This window comes from Salvelinus alpinus, chromosome 28 (genome assembly GCF_045679555.1).
Source record: "Salvelinus alpinus chromosome 28, SLU_Salpinus.1, whole genome shotgun sequence".
Classification (NCBI taxonomy): domain Eukaryota; kingdom Metazoa; phylum Chordata; class Actinopteri; order Salmoniformes; family Salmonidae; genus Salvelinus; species Salvelinus alpinus.
Genome location: NC_092113.1, coordinates 39,723,920 through 39,736,116, shown reverse-complemented (window position 1 = coordinate 39,736,116; position 12,197 = coordinate 39,723,920). Strand labels below are relative to the sequence as shown.

Below are 12,197 nucleotides of genomic sequence, written 5' to 3'. Positions count from 1 at the left end.
AGGCTCACTGTGGCAGCCTATACACAGTACATTGTAATTGGTTTCAAAAAATAGTTGGTAAACAAACTAAAGCGAGACAAAATGTTCAAAGTCTCCAGGAGATGTGCATCCTAAATGGCACCCTATTCCCTATCACTGCATACAATAACCTGTTTCCCAGTGTGCACATGTACAGTACCAGTATAAGGTCTGGAAACACCTACTCATTCAAGGGTTTTTCTTTATTTTTACAATTTTCTACATTGTAGAATAATAGTGAAGACATCTAAACTATGAAATAACACATATGGAATCATGTAGTAACCAAAAAACGTGTTAAAAGAATCTAAATATATTTTATATTTTTGATTCTTCAAAGTAGCCACCCTTCGCCTTGATGACAGCTTTGCACACTGTTGGCATTATCTCAACCAGCTTCACGAGGAATGCTTTTCCAAAAGTCTTGAAGGAGTTCCCACATATGCTGAGCACTTGTTGGCTGCTTTTCCTTCACTCTGCGTTCCAACTCATCCCAAATCATCTCAATTGGGTTGAGGTCGGGTGATTGTGGAGGCCAGGTCATCTGATGAAGCACTCCATCACTCTCCTTCTTGGTCAAATAGCCCTTACACATCCTGGAGGTGTGTTTTGGGTCATTGTCTTGTTGAAAAACAAATGATAGTCCCACTAAGCGTAAATAAGATTGGATGGCGTATCGCTGCAGAATGCTGTGGCGTGTGCCGTGAATTCTAAATAAATTACTGACAGTGTCACCAGCACAGCACCCCCACACCATCACACCTCCTCCGCCATGCCTCACTGTGGGAACCACACATGCGGAGATCATCCGTTCACCTACTCAGCGTCACACAAAGACACGGCGGTTGGAACCAAAAATCTCAAATTTGAGCTCATCAGACCAAAGAACAGATTTCCACCGGTCTAATGTCCATTGCTCGTGTTTCTTGGCCCAAGCAAGTGTCTTCTTCGTATTGGTGTCCTTTTAGTAGTGGTTTCTTTGCAGCAATTCGACCATGAAGGCCTGATTCACACAGTTTTCTCTGAACAGTTGATGTAGAGATGTATCTGTTACTTGAACTAGCTAATGTTGAATATTTTAATCCTGTTAATTTGCTGATGGTCCAAATATGTTGCACAAAATAGTGGTGAGAATATCATGCATAAACTGAATTTCATGTTTTTTCTTTGTCATGCCTCAGGAAGAACAGTCCACCATGTACTGTCTGCTGGTCAGTCAGCTGAGATTAAGCTATACAGACAGTGAGTAGTCCCATAAAGACATGGACTGACCGTAACATTGTTCTACATCTTATAATATTTTGATGCATATAACCACTGCTAATACACCACACTGACTCAGATGCAGCTGCAAATCGGTATTGGAATAAAAGAGACAGGCATAAATCGTCGTCGGACACCCCGCACAAAGAGAGCAAAGGAACGGGAAATAAAATAGTGAAGTCACCAGAGACTGATTAGTTTATAAACGTAAACCAATCCATACATTTTAAATACAATACTGAGTTTTGAAAAGTTGAGACTTGTTCCACAGATTTTAGTGTGCTTTTATAGATTTGAGATTCCAGTGTTGGTTATTGAGAGTCCAGTATTGTTTATTGAGATTTCAGTATTGCTTATTGAGATTCCAGTGTTGCTTATTGAGATTACAGTGTTTATTGAGATTCCAGTGTTGTTTATTGAGATTCCAGTGTTGCTTATTGAGATTCCAGTGTTGCTTATTGAGATTCCAGTGTTGTTTATTGAGATTCCAGTGTTGTTTATTGAGATTCCAGTGTTGTTTATTGAGATTCCAGTGTTGCTTATTGAGATTCCAGTATTGCTTATTGAGATTCCAGTATTGTTTATTGAGATTCCAGTGTTGTTTATTGAGAGTCCAGTATTGTTTATTGAGATTCCAGTGTTGCTTATTGAGATTCCAGTGTTGTTTATTGAGATTCCAGTGTTGCTTATTGAGATTCCAGTATTGCTTATTGAGATTCCAGTATTGTTTATTGAGATTCCAGTGTTGCTTATTGAGAGTCCAGTATTGTTTATTGAGATTCCAGTGTTGCTTATTGAGATTCCAGTGTTTATTGAGATTCCAGTGTTGTTTATTGAGATTCCAGTGTTGTTTATTGAGATTCCAGTGTTGCTTATTGAGATTCCAGTGTTGCTTATTGAGATTCCAGTGTTGTTTATTGAGATTCCAGTATTGCGTATTGAGATTCCAGTGTTGTTTATTGAGATTCCAGTGTTGCTTATTGAGATTCCAGTGTTGCTGATTGAGATTCCAGTATTGCTTATTGAGATTCCAGTGTTGTTTATTGAGATTCCAGTATTGCTTATTGAGATTCCAGTGTTGTTTATTGAGATTCCAGTGTTGTTTATTGAGATTCCAGTGTTGTTTATTGAGATTCCAGTGTTGCTTATTAAGATTCCAGTGTTGTTTATTGAGATTCCAGTGTTGCTTATTGAGATTCCAGTGTTGTTTATTGAGATTCCAGTGTTGCTTATTGAGATTCCAGTGTTGTTTATTGAGATTCCACTGTTGCTTATTGAGATTTCAGTATTGCTTATTGAGATTCCAGTGTTGTTTATTGAGATTCCAGTATTGCTTATTGAGATTCCAGTGTTGTTTATTGAGATTCCAGTGTTGTTTATTGAGATTCCAGTGTTGTTTACTGAGATTCCAGTGTTGCTTATTGAGATTCCAGTATTGCTTATTGAGATTCCAGTGTTGCTTATTGAGATTCCAGTATTGCTTATTGAGATTCCAGTGTTGTTTATTGAAATTCCAGTGTTGCTTATTGAGATTCCAGTGTTGTTTATTGAGATTCCAGTGTTGTTTATTGCGATTCCAGTATTGCTTATTGAGATTCCAGTGTTGCTTATTGAGATTCCAGTATTGCTTATTGAGATTCCAGTGTTGTTTAATGGCAAAATAACTTGTCTCCTGTAATTATACAGAATCTGGAAAATCAGAATCTGGCATGTCGGCCCAAAAATAACTCTGCTGAAAAGAAGCAGCGTTTTGCGGGTGCAACTGAAGACATGATGTCTGATGTGGAGACAGACTCAGAGGAGACGGATGCCTTTTGAAGAACTTCCCCACCCTGACTTCCTTGAGTTTGAGGACCTGATTGCATCAGCAGACCTGAGAATAAGGGCCTTACTGGGGAGAAAAAGCTCCTACTCAGAACATCTGATTGTGCAATAGACCACAGACAATCACGATTTTCCCTGACTCTTCACACCTGCTTCTCAACTAAATGTTTGCTCCTACTCTCACTCACTCATCAACCCTTACATATTCACAGCTAGAACATTGTCACGACTTCCGCCGAAGTTGGTGTCTCTCCTTGTTCGGGCGGCGTTCGGCGGTCGTCGTCACCGGCTTTCTAGCTGCCACCGGATCCACGTTTCTTTTTCCATTTGTTATGTCTAGATTGTACACACCTGGTTCCCATTACGTTATTATTATTTCCCTATTTAACCCTCTGGTTCGCATTATGTTTTGTGCGTGATTGTTCCTGGTTTTGTGTTAGTCTTTTGTGTTAGGGTTTGTTATCCTTGCGTGGATTTATTTGGCTGATTATTTTTTCCGAGTAAAGTACACACAACTGACACTTGACAAACATTACCCTCTTCTTCTAGTTAAAAAAAAAAAAATGTGTTGATATTGTGTATTTTTATATAAATGTGTTGATATTGTCAATTTATTTATAAATGTGTTGATATTGTCTGAAACTAGGGTATTTGGTGCAGTGAGTACAGTCCACTACTTTTGACCAGGGTCCATAGGGCTCTGGTCAAAAGTAGTACACTACGTAGAGAATAGGGTGCCATTTGGGACGCAGCCTTGGGGATGTAACATAGTTTCTGGCCTATTTATGGAACGTATGCAAATAATGGTCAAGTTGCTATTGTGACGAGATGATGTTTAAATTATCATATTGAAATGGACTGAGTGATTCACTTCAAACTGTCTTATAGGAAGTCAGAGAGAGAGAGAGAGAGGTAAGCTAGAGCAGACCAGTCACTGTACTCTTGTCGTATCTGCTCCAACTGGTATCACCTACAGTGGCGGTCAGTGCTGTTTAAGATGACGGAGGATGATTCGTTTTTTCATGAGCGTGGCCTTATTTCTATTACAGCATATTGGCTGATTGTCATTCATATTCCATTCACCCAGTTCAATGTAACAGCGATAGTTTTAGGCTACTACTGTACACGATATTCTAATTTTCCCAATACCCATCGTGAGGTTGCTAGAACCTAGCCTATGAATGAAAGTTTACAACGTAGGTAAACATAGGTTGAGAGACAAATTTGAGGTGACAGACAGTGACACATGGACAGACAGTGACACATTCAATACCGCCTTGCACACTTTTGCCTGCATCTAGCTGATCCAAGGTGTAATCATTAGTCCAACAGTTGCAAACAAGAGTTTCTATTGGACATATTCAGGTATGTTTATCCCCGTTTTGTTCCGTTTGCTGATGTTTAAGAATTTCTTTCAACGGAATCAGCGGAATGAATACACCCCTGATCCCCCGTTAACACAGTTCACTTTCATAGCAGCCATGTTGTATTCCTTCTCGCATCAATGCGCTCTCCTCCTCTCACCTCTCGCTTCTCTTGTGGACTTCAATGCACAACACATCAGCTGTATGTGACCAGGTGAAAAAAAACTTTCGAAGCCAAACCGCTACACCGTTGTCACCATGTTAGCTAAAGTAACGTCATAGTCACCTAATAGAACTAACAAGTTAGTAAACCCACTACAATCATGCAGCAACGTTACAGTGTACAGTCAGTAAGCAGTTACACCGGCGGGCCCCGGTGGCAATAAATTAGTAAAACCAAACGTTTACCTTGACTTGGAAGAGTTCCAGTGTTGTGTTGGATAGTCATAGCCAGCTAGCTAACATTTGAGCAGGGTGCTTCATTAGGTTGAACTAGCTAGCTGCATTTGCTAGCGAAGTAAGTGAAACTGAAAGTGAAGAAAAAATACAAAATCTCTCTCTCTATTTCTTTCTAGCTCCTCCTGTTCAACTATTGTCTTTCTCTCTCTTTGAGTCAATAACTCATCACATTTTATGAACTGCAGTGCTAGCTAGCTGTAGCTTATGCTTTCAGTACTAGATTCATTATCTGATCCTTTGATTGGGTGGACAACATGTCGGTTCATGCTGCAAGAGCTCTGATAGGTTGGAGGACGTCCTACGGAAGTTGTCATAATTACTGTGTAAGTCTATGGAAAGGGGTGAGAACCATGAGCCTCCAAGGTTTTATATTGAATTCAATGTACCCAGAGGAGGACAGAATCTACACCATGGTGCTACCCTACAGAGTGCTGTTGAGGCTACTGTAGACCTTATTCGCAAAATGTGTTTTAATAAATTATTTGGTGACGTGAATATATTTATTGTCGTTTTATATAAAAAGGATAACTTTTTAAATGTTTAAAAACATTTATTTTTAAGAAATTCACTGAGGAGGATGGTCCTCCCCTTCCTCCTCTTAGGAGCCTCCACTGATCATTTATGAATGGTGGCATTTCTACAGGTCAAATGACTGGATGGATCCTTGGTAGGCAATGGTTGGTATGCAATGGTTCTTCCTGTTAAATTTAAATCTCATCCCTGCACCATCCAATCTCTCATATAGACAGCTCTTAAAGGACAGCTGCCAATCACATTAAGTCACTGTGACAAGATAGGAGTGAACTAGCCTTACGCTGCCAGACATCACATCGTCACAACTGGGGTCAAGGCTAAGAGTGCATTAATGTTAGGTACAATGGCATGATGGGTGATGTCAAATCAAATTGAACACAATAGGCAGTAAAGAAAAAGACATCAGAACTTTAGTATAAATAGTAGTTTCAGGATAATGGGTTGAGTAAGTCCTCGGGTTTCCGTCTCAGTTGGTTCAGTACTACAACGAACAATGCTTCGTAAACAAGCTTTAGACTACAAGTGAAATGCTTACTTATGGGGACCTTGCCAACAATGTAGAGAGAAAAACAAGAAATAATAGAAAAAAAATAACAAGAGGAATAAATACACAATGAGTAACGATAACTTGAATATATACACGGTACACGGTGAGTCGATGTGCAGGGGTACGAGGTAATTGAGGTAGATATGTACATATAAAGTGCATTCGGAAAGTATTCAGACCCCTTGACATTTTCCACATTTTGTTACGTTACAGCCTTATTCTGAAATTTATGAAATCATCAATCTAAACATAATACACCATAATAACAAAGTAAAAACAGTTTTTCTTCATCATTCTTACATAAGTATTCAGACCCTTTACTAAGTACTTTGTTGAAGCACCTTTGGCAGCGATTACAGCCTTGAGTCTTCTTGGGTATGACGCTACAAGCTTGGCACACCTGTATTTGGGGAGTTTCTCCCATTCTTCTCTGCAGATCCTCTCAAGCTCTGTCAGGTTAGATGGGGAGAGTTGCTGCACAGCTATTTTCAGGTCTCTCCAGAGATGTTTGATCGAGTTCATGTCCGGGCTCTGGCTGGGCCACTCATGGACATTCAGAGACTTGTCCCGAAGCCACTCCTGTGTTATCTTGGCTGTGTGCGTAGGGTCGTTGTCCTGTTGAAAGGTGAATCTTCACCCAAGTCTGAGGTCCTGAGCACTCTGGAGCAGGTTTTCATAAAGGATTTCTCTGTACTTTGCTCCATTCATCTTTCCCTTGATCATGACTCGTCTCCCAGTCCCTGCTGCTGAAAAACATCCCCACAGCATGAGGCTGCCACCACCATGCTTCACCGTAAGGATGGTGCCAGGTTTCCACCAAAAGTGATGCTTGGCAATCGGGCCAAAGAGTTCAATCTTGGTTTGATCAGACCAGAGAATCTTGTTTCTCATGGTCTGAGAGTCCTTTAGGTGCCTTTTGGCAAACTCCAAGCGGGCTGTCAAATAAAATCAAATAAAATCATATTTTATTAGTAACATGCGCCGAATACAACAGGTGTAGGTAGACCTTACAGTGAAATGTTTACTTATGAGCCCCTAACCAACAATGCAGTTTAAAAAAAATATGGATAAGAATAAGAGATAAAAGTAACAAGTAATTAAAGAGCAGCAGTAAAATAACAATAGCGAGACTATATACCGGGGGGTACCGATACAAAGTCAATGTGTGGGGGCACCGGTTAGTTGAGGTAGTATGTACATGTAGGTAGAGTTATTAAAGTGACAATGCATAGATGACAACAGAGAGTAGCAGTGGTGTAAAGATGGGGCGAGCAAATAGTCTGGGTAGCCATTTGACTAGATGTTCAGGAGTCTTCTGGCTTGGGGGTAAAAGCTGTTTAGAAGCCTCTGGACCTAGACTTGGCGCTTCGGTACCGCTTGCCCTGCGGTAGCAGAGAGAACAGTCTATGACTTGGGTGCCTGGAGTCTTTGGCAATTTTTAGGGCCTTCCTCTGACACCGCCTGGTATAGAGGTCCTGGATGGCAGGAAGCTTAGCCCCAGTGATGTACTGGGCCATTTGCACTACCCTCTTTAGTGCCTTGCGGTCGGAGGCCGAGCAGTTGCCATACCAGGCAGTGATGCAGCCAGTCAGGATGCTCTCGATGGTGCAGCTGTAGAACCATTTGAGGATCTGAGGACCCATGCCAAATCTTTTCAGTCTCCTGAAGGGGAATAGGTTTTGTCGTGCCCTCTTCAAGACTGTCTTGGTGTGCTTGGACCATGTTAGTTCGTTGGTGATGTGGACACCAAGGAACTTGAAGCTCTCAACCTGCTCCACTGCAGCCCTGTCGATGAGAATGGGGGGCGTGCTCAGTCCTCTTTTTCCTGTAGTCCACACTCATCTCCTTTGTCTTGATCACGTCGAGGGAGAGGTTGTTGTCCTGGCACCACACGGCCAGGTCTCTGACCTCCTCCCTGTAGGCTGTCTCATCGTTGTCGGTGATCAGGCCTACCACTGTTGTGTCATCTGCAAATTTAATGATGGTGTTGGAGTCGCTCCTGGCCGTGCAGTCATGAGTGAACAGGGAGTACAGGAGGGTACTGAGCACGCACCCCTGAGGGGCTCCAGTGTTGAGGATCAGCATGGCAGATGTGTTGCTACCTACCCTTACCATCTGGGGGCGGCCCGTCAGGAAGTCCAGGATCCAGTTGCAGAGGGAGTTGTTTAGTCCCAGTGTCCTTAACTTAGTGATGAGCTTTGAGGGCACTATGGTGTTGAACGCTGAGCTGTAGTCAATGAATAGCATTCTCACATAGGTGTTCCTTTTGTCCAGGTGGGAAAGGGCAGTGTGGATTGCAATAGAGATTGCATCATCTGTGGATCTGTTGGAGCGGTATGCAAATTAGAGTGGGTCTAGGGTTTCTGGGATGATTGTGTTGATGTGAGCCATGACCAGCCTTTCAGAGCACTTCATGGCTACAGACGTGAGGGTTACGGGTCGGTAGTCGTTTAGGCAGGTTACCTTAGTGTTTCCTGGGCACATGGACTATGGTGGTCTGCCTTTTACTGAGGAGTGCCTTCCGTCTGGCCACTCTACCATAAAGGCCTGATTGGTGGAGTGCTGCAGAGATGGTTGTCCTTCTGGAAGGTTCTCCCATCTACACAGAGGAACTCTGGAGCTTTGTCAGTGAACATCGGGTTCTTGGTCGCCTCCCTGACCAAGGCCCTTGTCCCCCGATTGCTCAGTTAGCCGGGCAGCCAGCTCTAGGAAGAGTCTTGGTGGTTCCAATTTTCTTCCGTTTAAGAATGATTGAGGACACTGTTCTTGGGGACCTTCAATGCTACAGAAATGTTTTGGTACCCTTCTCCAGATCTGAGCCGTGGCACAATCCTGTCTCGGAGCACAACATACAAGTCCTTCGACCTCATGGCTTGGTTTTCGCTCTGACGTGCACCGTCAACTGTGGGACCTTATATAGACCGGTGTGTGCCTTCACAAATCATGTCCAATCAATTGAATTTACCACAGGTGGACTCCAATCAAGTTGTAGAAACATCTCAAGGATGATCAATGGAAACAGGATGCACCTGAGCTCAATTTCAATTCTCATAGCAAAGGGTCTGAATACTTATGTAAATATTGTATTTCTGTTAATTTTTTGTATTTTTTTGTTGCAAAAATGTATAAAACCCCTTTTTTCACTTTGTTTTTATGGGGTATTGTGTGTAGATTGCTGAGGATTATTATTTTTTAATCCATTCTAGATAAGTCTGTAACGTAACAAAATGTGGGAAAGTCAAGGGGTCTGAATACTTTCCGAAGGCACTGTAATTATAAATATGGCATCAAAATGTGGAGAATCGGATCTCCTCCCTAGCTGATCATTGTACGCAGCTTGCTCTGATCGTAGAGTAATGAAACAGGCAGGGAAACTGAGCTTGTCTGTGGTGGTCGGTGAACCCTCAACCTTCTGGCTCGTAGCCCTGCGTGGCATTGACTGTGCTGAAGTGGCAATGTCGATATCCACATTTATAAACACGGGGTCGCTCCAGTTACTGTAGTTGTGGTCGTAAACATTATTTTTAGTTAATTATATGAGAGGGAGGGTGTTCAATTTATTTTACAGTACAAGGGGAGGGTCATGTGAAAATATATGTCACTTTGGGGGATGGGGGGGGGGGGGGTGCATTTGTTTTTGGATGACACCTTGAGTTGGATCAGCCCCTCCCCCGTGGTAAATTTCGATCTGTCCCTTATGTTTAACCTTCATTTAACTAGGCAAGTCAGTTAAGAACAAATTCTTATTTTACAATGACGGCCTACCCCGACCAAACCCTCCCCTAACCTGGACGACGCTGGGCAAAATGTGTGCCGCACCTATGGGCCTCACGATCACGGCCGGTTGTGATACAGCCCGGGATCGAACCAGGGTCTGTAATGTCAAACTCAAAACTACTGGGGGAAAGAATGGCCTTCTCTGAGAACAACAAATTATTATATTCTATAGAATCTATTCTATTCTATTCCATGTGGTTCCCGAGTCGATTTGGGTTTAAAAAAACGGAGTAAAAATCCCATAGCATCTTGATTTCTAGCATCTTGATAAGATAGGTGTGCATCCTCCAGGCCGAACTGAGAGACATCATCATCACGTGTCCACAGGCACCACTGCGTAGTGTGACGCTCCGTAGTGGAATTGGTTTTATTATTGCTTCAAACAGTTCAAAAACAGCTGGAGGAAACATGAATGGTCGCCAAGGTCAAATCAAGAAAAACCCGAATAGGACATCCACATCCGTGCATCCTAAGACGGAGCAAAGTAGAATATTTCCTCAATAAGTGACCTGATCACTCAATACGTTTTATACCTGGGATGAAAGACGCAGACGCGAATCGTAGGCCCATTAGCGACCTAAATATTGTAGACCACACCGCAACCTATATGCTATGAGTGCTCATCTCGCACCGAAAAGGGCGAACGGTTTCTATAGGCAAGCCTACAGTATACAATAGCCTAATGCAACAATCATGCAGAAACGCCAACACGTATTATAGACAGATTTGACAGGGTGAGAAATAACGGTTCATTTCCATTGACTATAACAATGATCTCCTTATTGCAGCCTATAGATATGTCATGATGCAGTCGAATAATGCGTTGCTAGATGGAAGAAGGAAATAAGAATCGTATAGGCTCAATGCCATTCTTACCTTATTCGAAGTTGAACAACAGTCTATATTCAAAAACAGTTTTCAAAAAATCCCCACGTTCAGTAAGACATATATTCACCCATCTCTCCTCTGCGCGCACTGAGATGCGAAATCACCGAGAGCTCCTTGATGGAAATTGACATGCGGTGAGGCGCGTAAAGTCTGACGCAAACAGACACCCAACGGTTCTCATTGGCAAGTTTAGCGGCTAATAACGGTCACTTTTACACACATTAAACGACCATTTATTGTATTACTTCATCAATCCAACAATGATATTGTCTATATTATCAGTGATAATATAGACAATGCAGGTTTATTCCACGTGGCTGATGTTGGTGGGACAACTCCCACGTATTTAAGGATTACTATGGGGAAGGTTTTTTCCATCACGATGCCTGACGCAGGTTTGAGTCATCCTAACTTCTTACGTCAGCAGATGTTTACAAACCTATTTTAAAGCATCTGACTGCAGTATAGCCAGTCCTGTGGGGAAATAACAGCACAGGTGTTCTGTGTAACCCGAGTGAGTGAGTGCTTTCATTGTCTAAAAGAGATGATGCATTTTGTTCGAAGCAGGTATCAGATTGTTTTGTCACAGCTGGTTGAAGTGGAGCAAAACACGCCTTACGATCACAGGTACAGGGGTCAACCAACATTACACAATGCTATAGGTTACTAATTAGGTGTGTGATTTAGCACCCCGTCAAACAAGTTTGACAAAAAGACATCACATGCTCAATTAGCGCTTGTAAATATGTAATCGGATATTTGCATATCCAAACAGTGTAATTTGTCCAATTACACCTACGCTGTAGGGCGTTGTCTTCTGACAAAGAAACATTCAAATGAATGAGCAAATATATTGTTCATATCATTGTTATTACTGGTAATTGCACGTTATAGATATGGTTACTGTATAGTGAGACATCACTGCCATTTTAAACATGCTGTGGCATGCCATAATGTGTTGTATTTCTGTGTAATATGTTGTTGCAACAACATCACATATGTCTTCCAGGCTATTTCTTTATTGCTTCCACTGTCCTCCTGAGTTGTTGACCATCCATTTTTGGCACAGTCATTTTTCTTTTTTGACATCAGGGATTTATTCTGACCTTGGCTCTATCTATCTAGCCCTGCTCTGTTGACATTATTTATTACACTGTATTATATGGCATGTTACAGCCCTGCTCTGTTGAGACCAGTGGAGCCTCCTCAGAGGACGAAGGGAGGACCATCCTCAGTGAATTTCAAAAAACACTTTTTAGATTAAACTATGCTAAACATAAAAACTTGTCACCAAATAATTTATTAAAAACACACTATTATGCAAATAAGGTTTACAGTAGCCTCCACAGCACTCTGTAGGGGTAGCACCATGGCGTAGCCGGAGGACAGCTAGCTTCCGTCCTCCTCTGTGTACATTGACTTCATTACAAAACCTAGGAGGCTCATGGTTCTCACCCCCTTCCATAGACTTACACAGTAATTATGACAACTTCCGGAGGATGTCCTCCAACCTATCAGAGCTC

At 42.0% G+C, this 12,197-nt stretch overlaps 1 protein-coding gene across 1 annotated transcript in view; it reads right to left on the bottom strand.

The window, feature by feature from the left end:
• The window catches only part of LOC139557885 (sodium-dependent neutral amino acid transporter SLC6A17-like), a 74,243-nt gene extending 63,295 nt beyond the window's left edge, over nucleotides 1–10,948 (bottom strand). Inside the window, exon 1 of the mRNA XM_071373171.1 lies at nucleotides 10,663–10,948. The gene's annotated coding sequence lies outside the window, so the exon portion shown is untranslated. The remainder of the gene's footprint in view (nucleotides 1–10,662) is intronic.
• Between the last annotated feature and the right edge of the window lie 1,249 nt (nucleotides 10,949–12,197).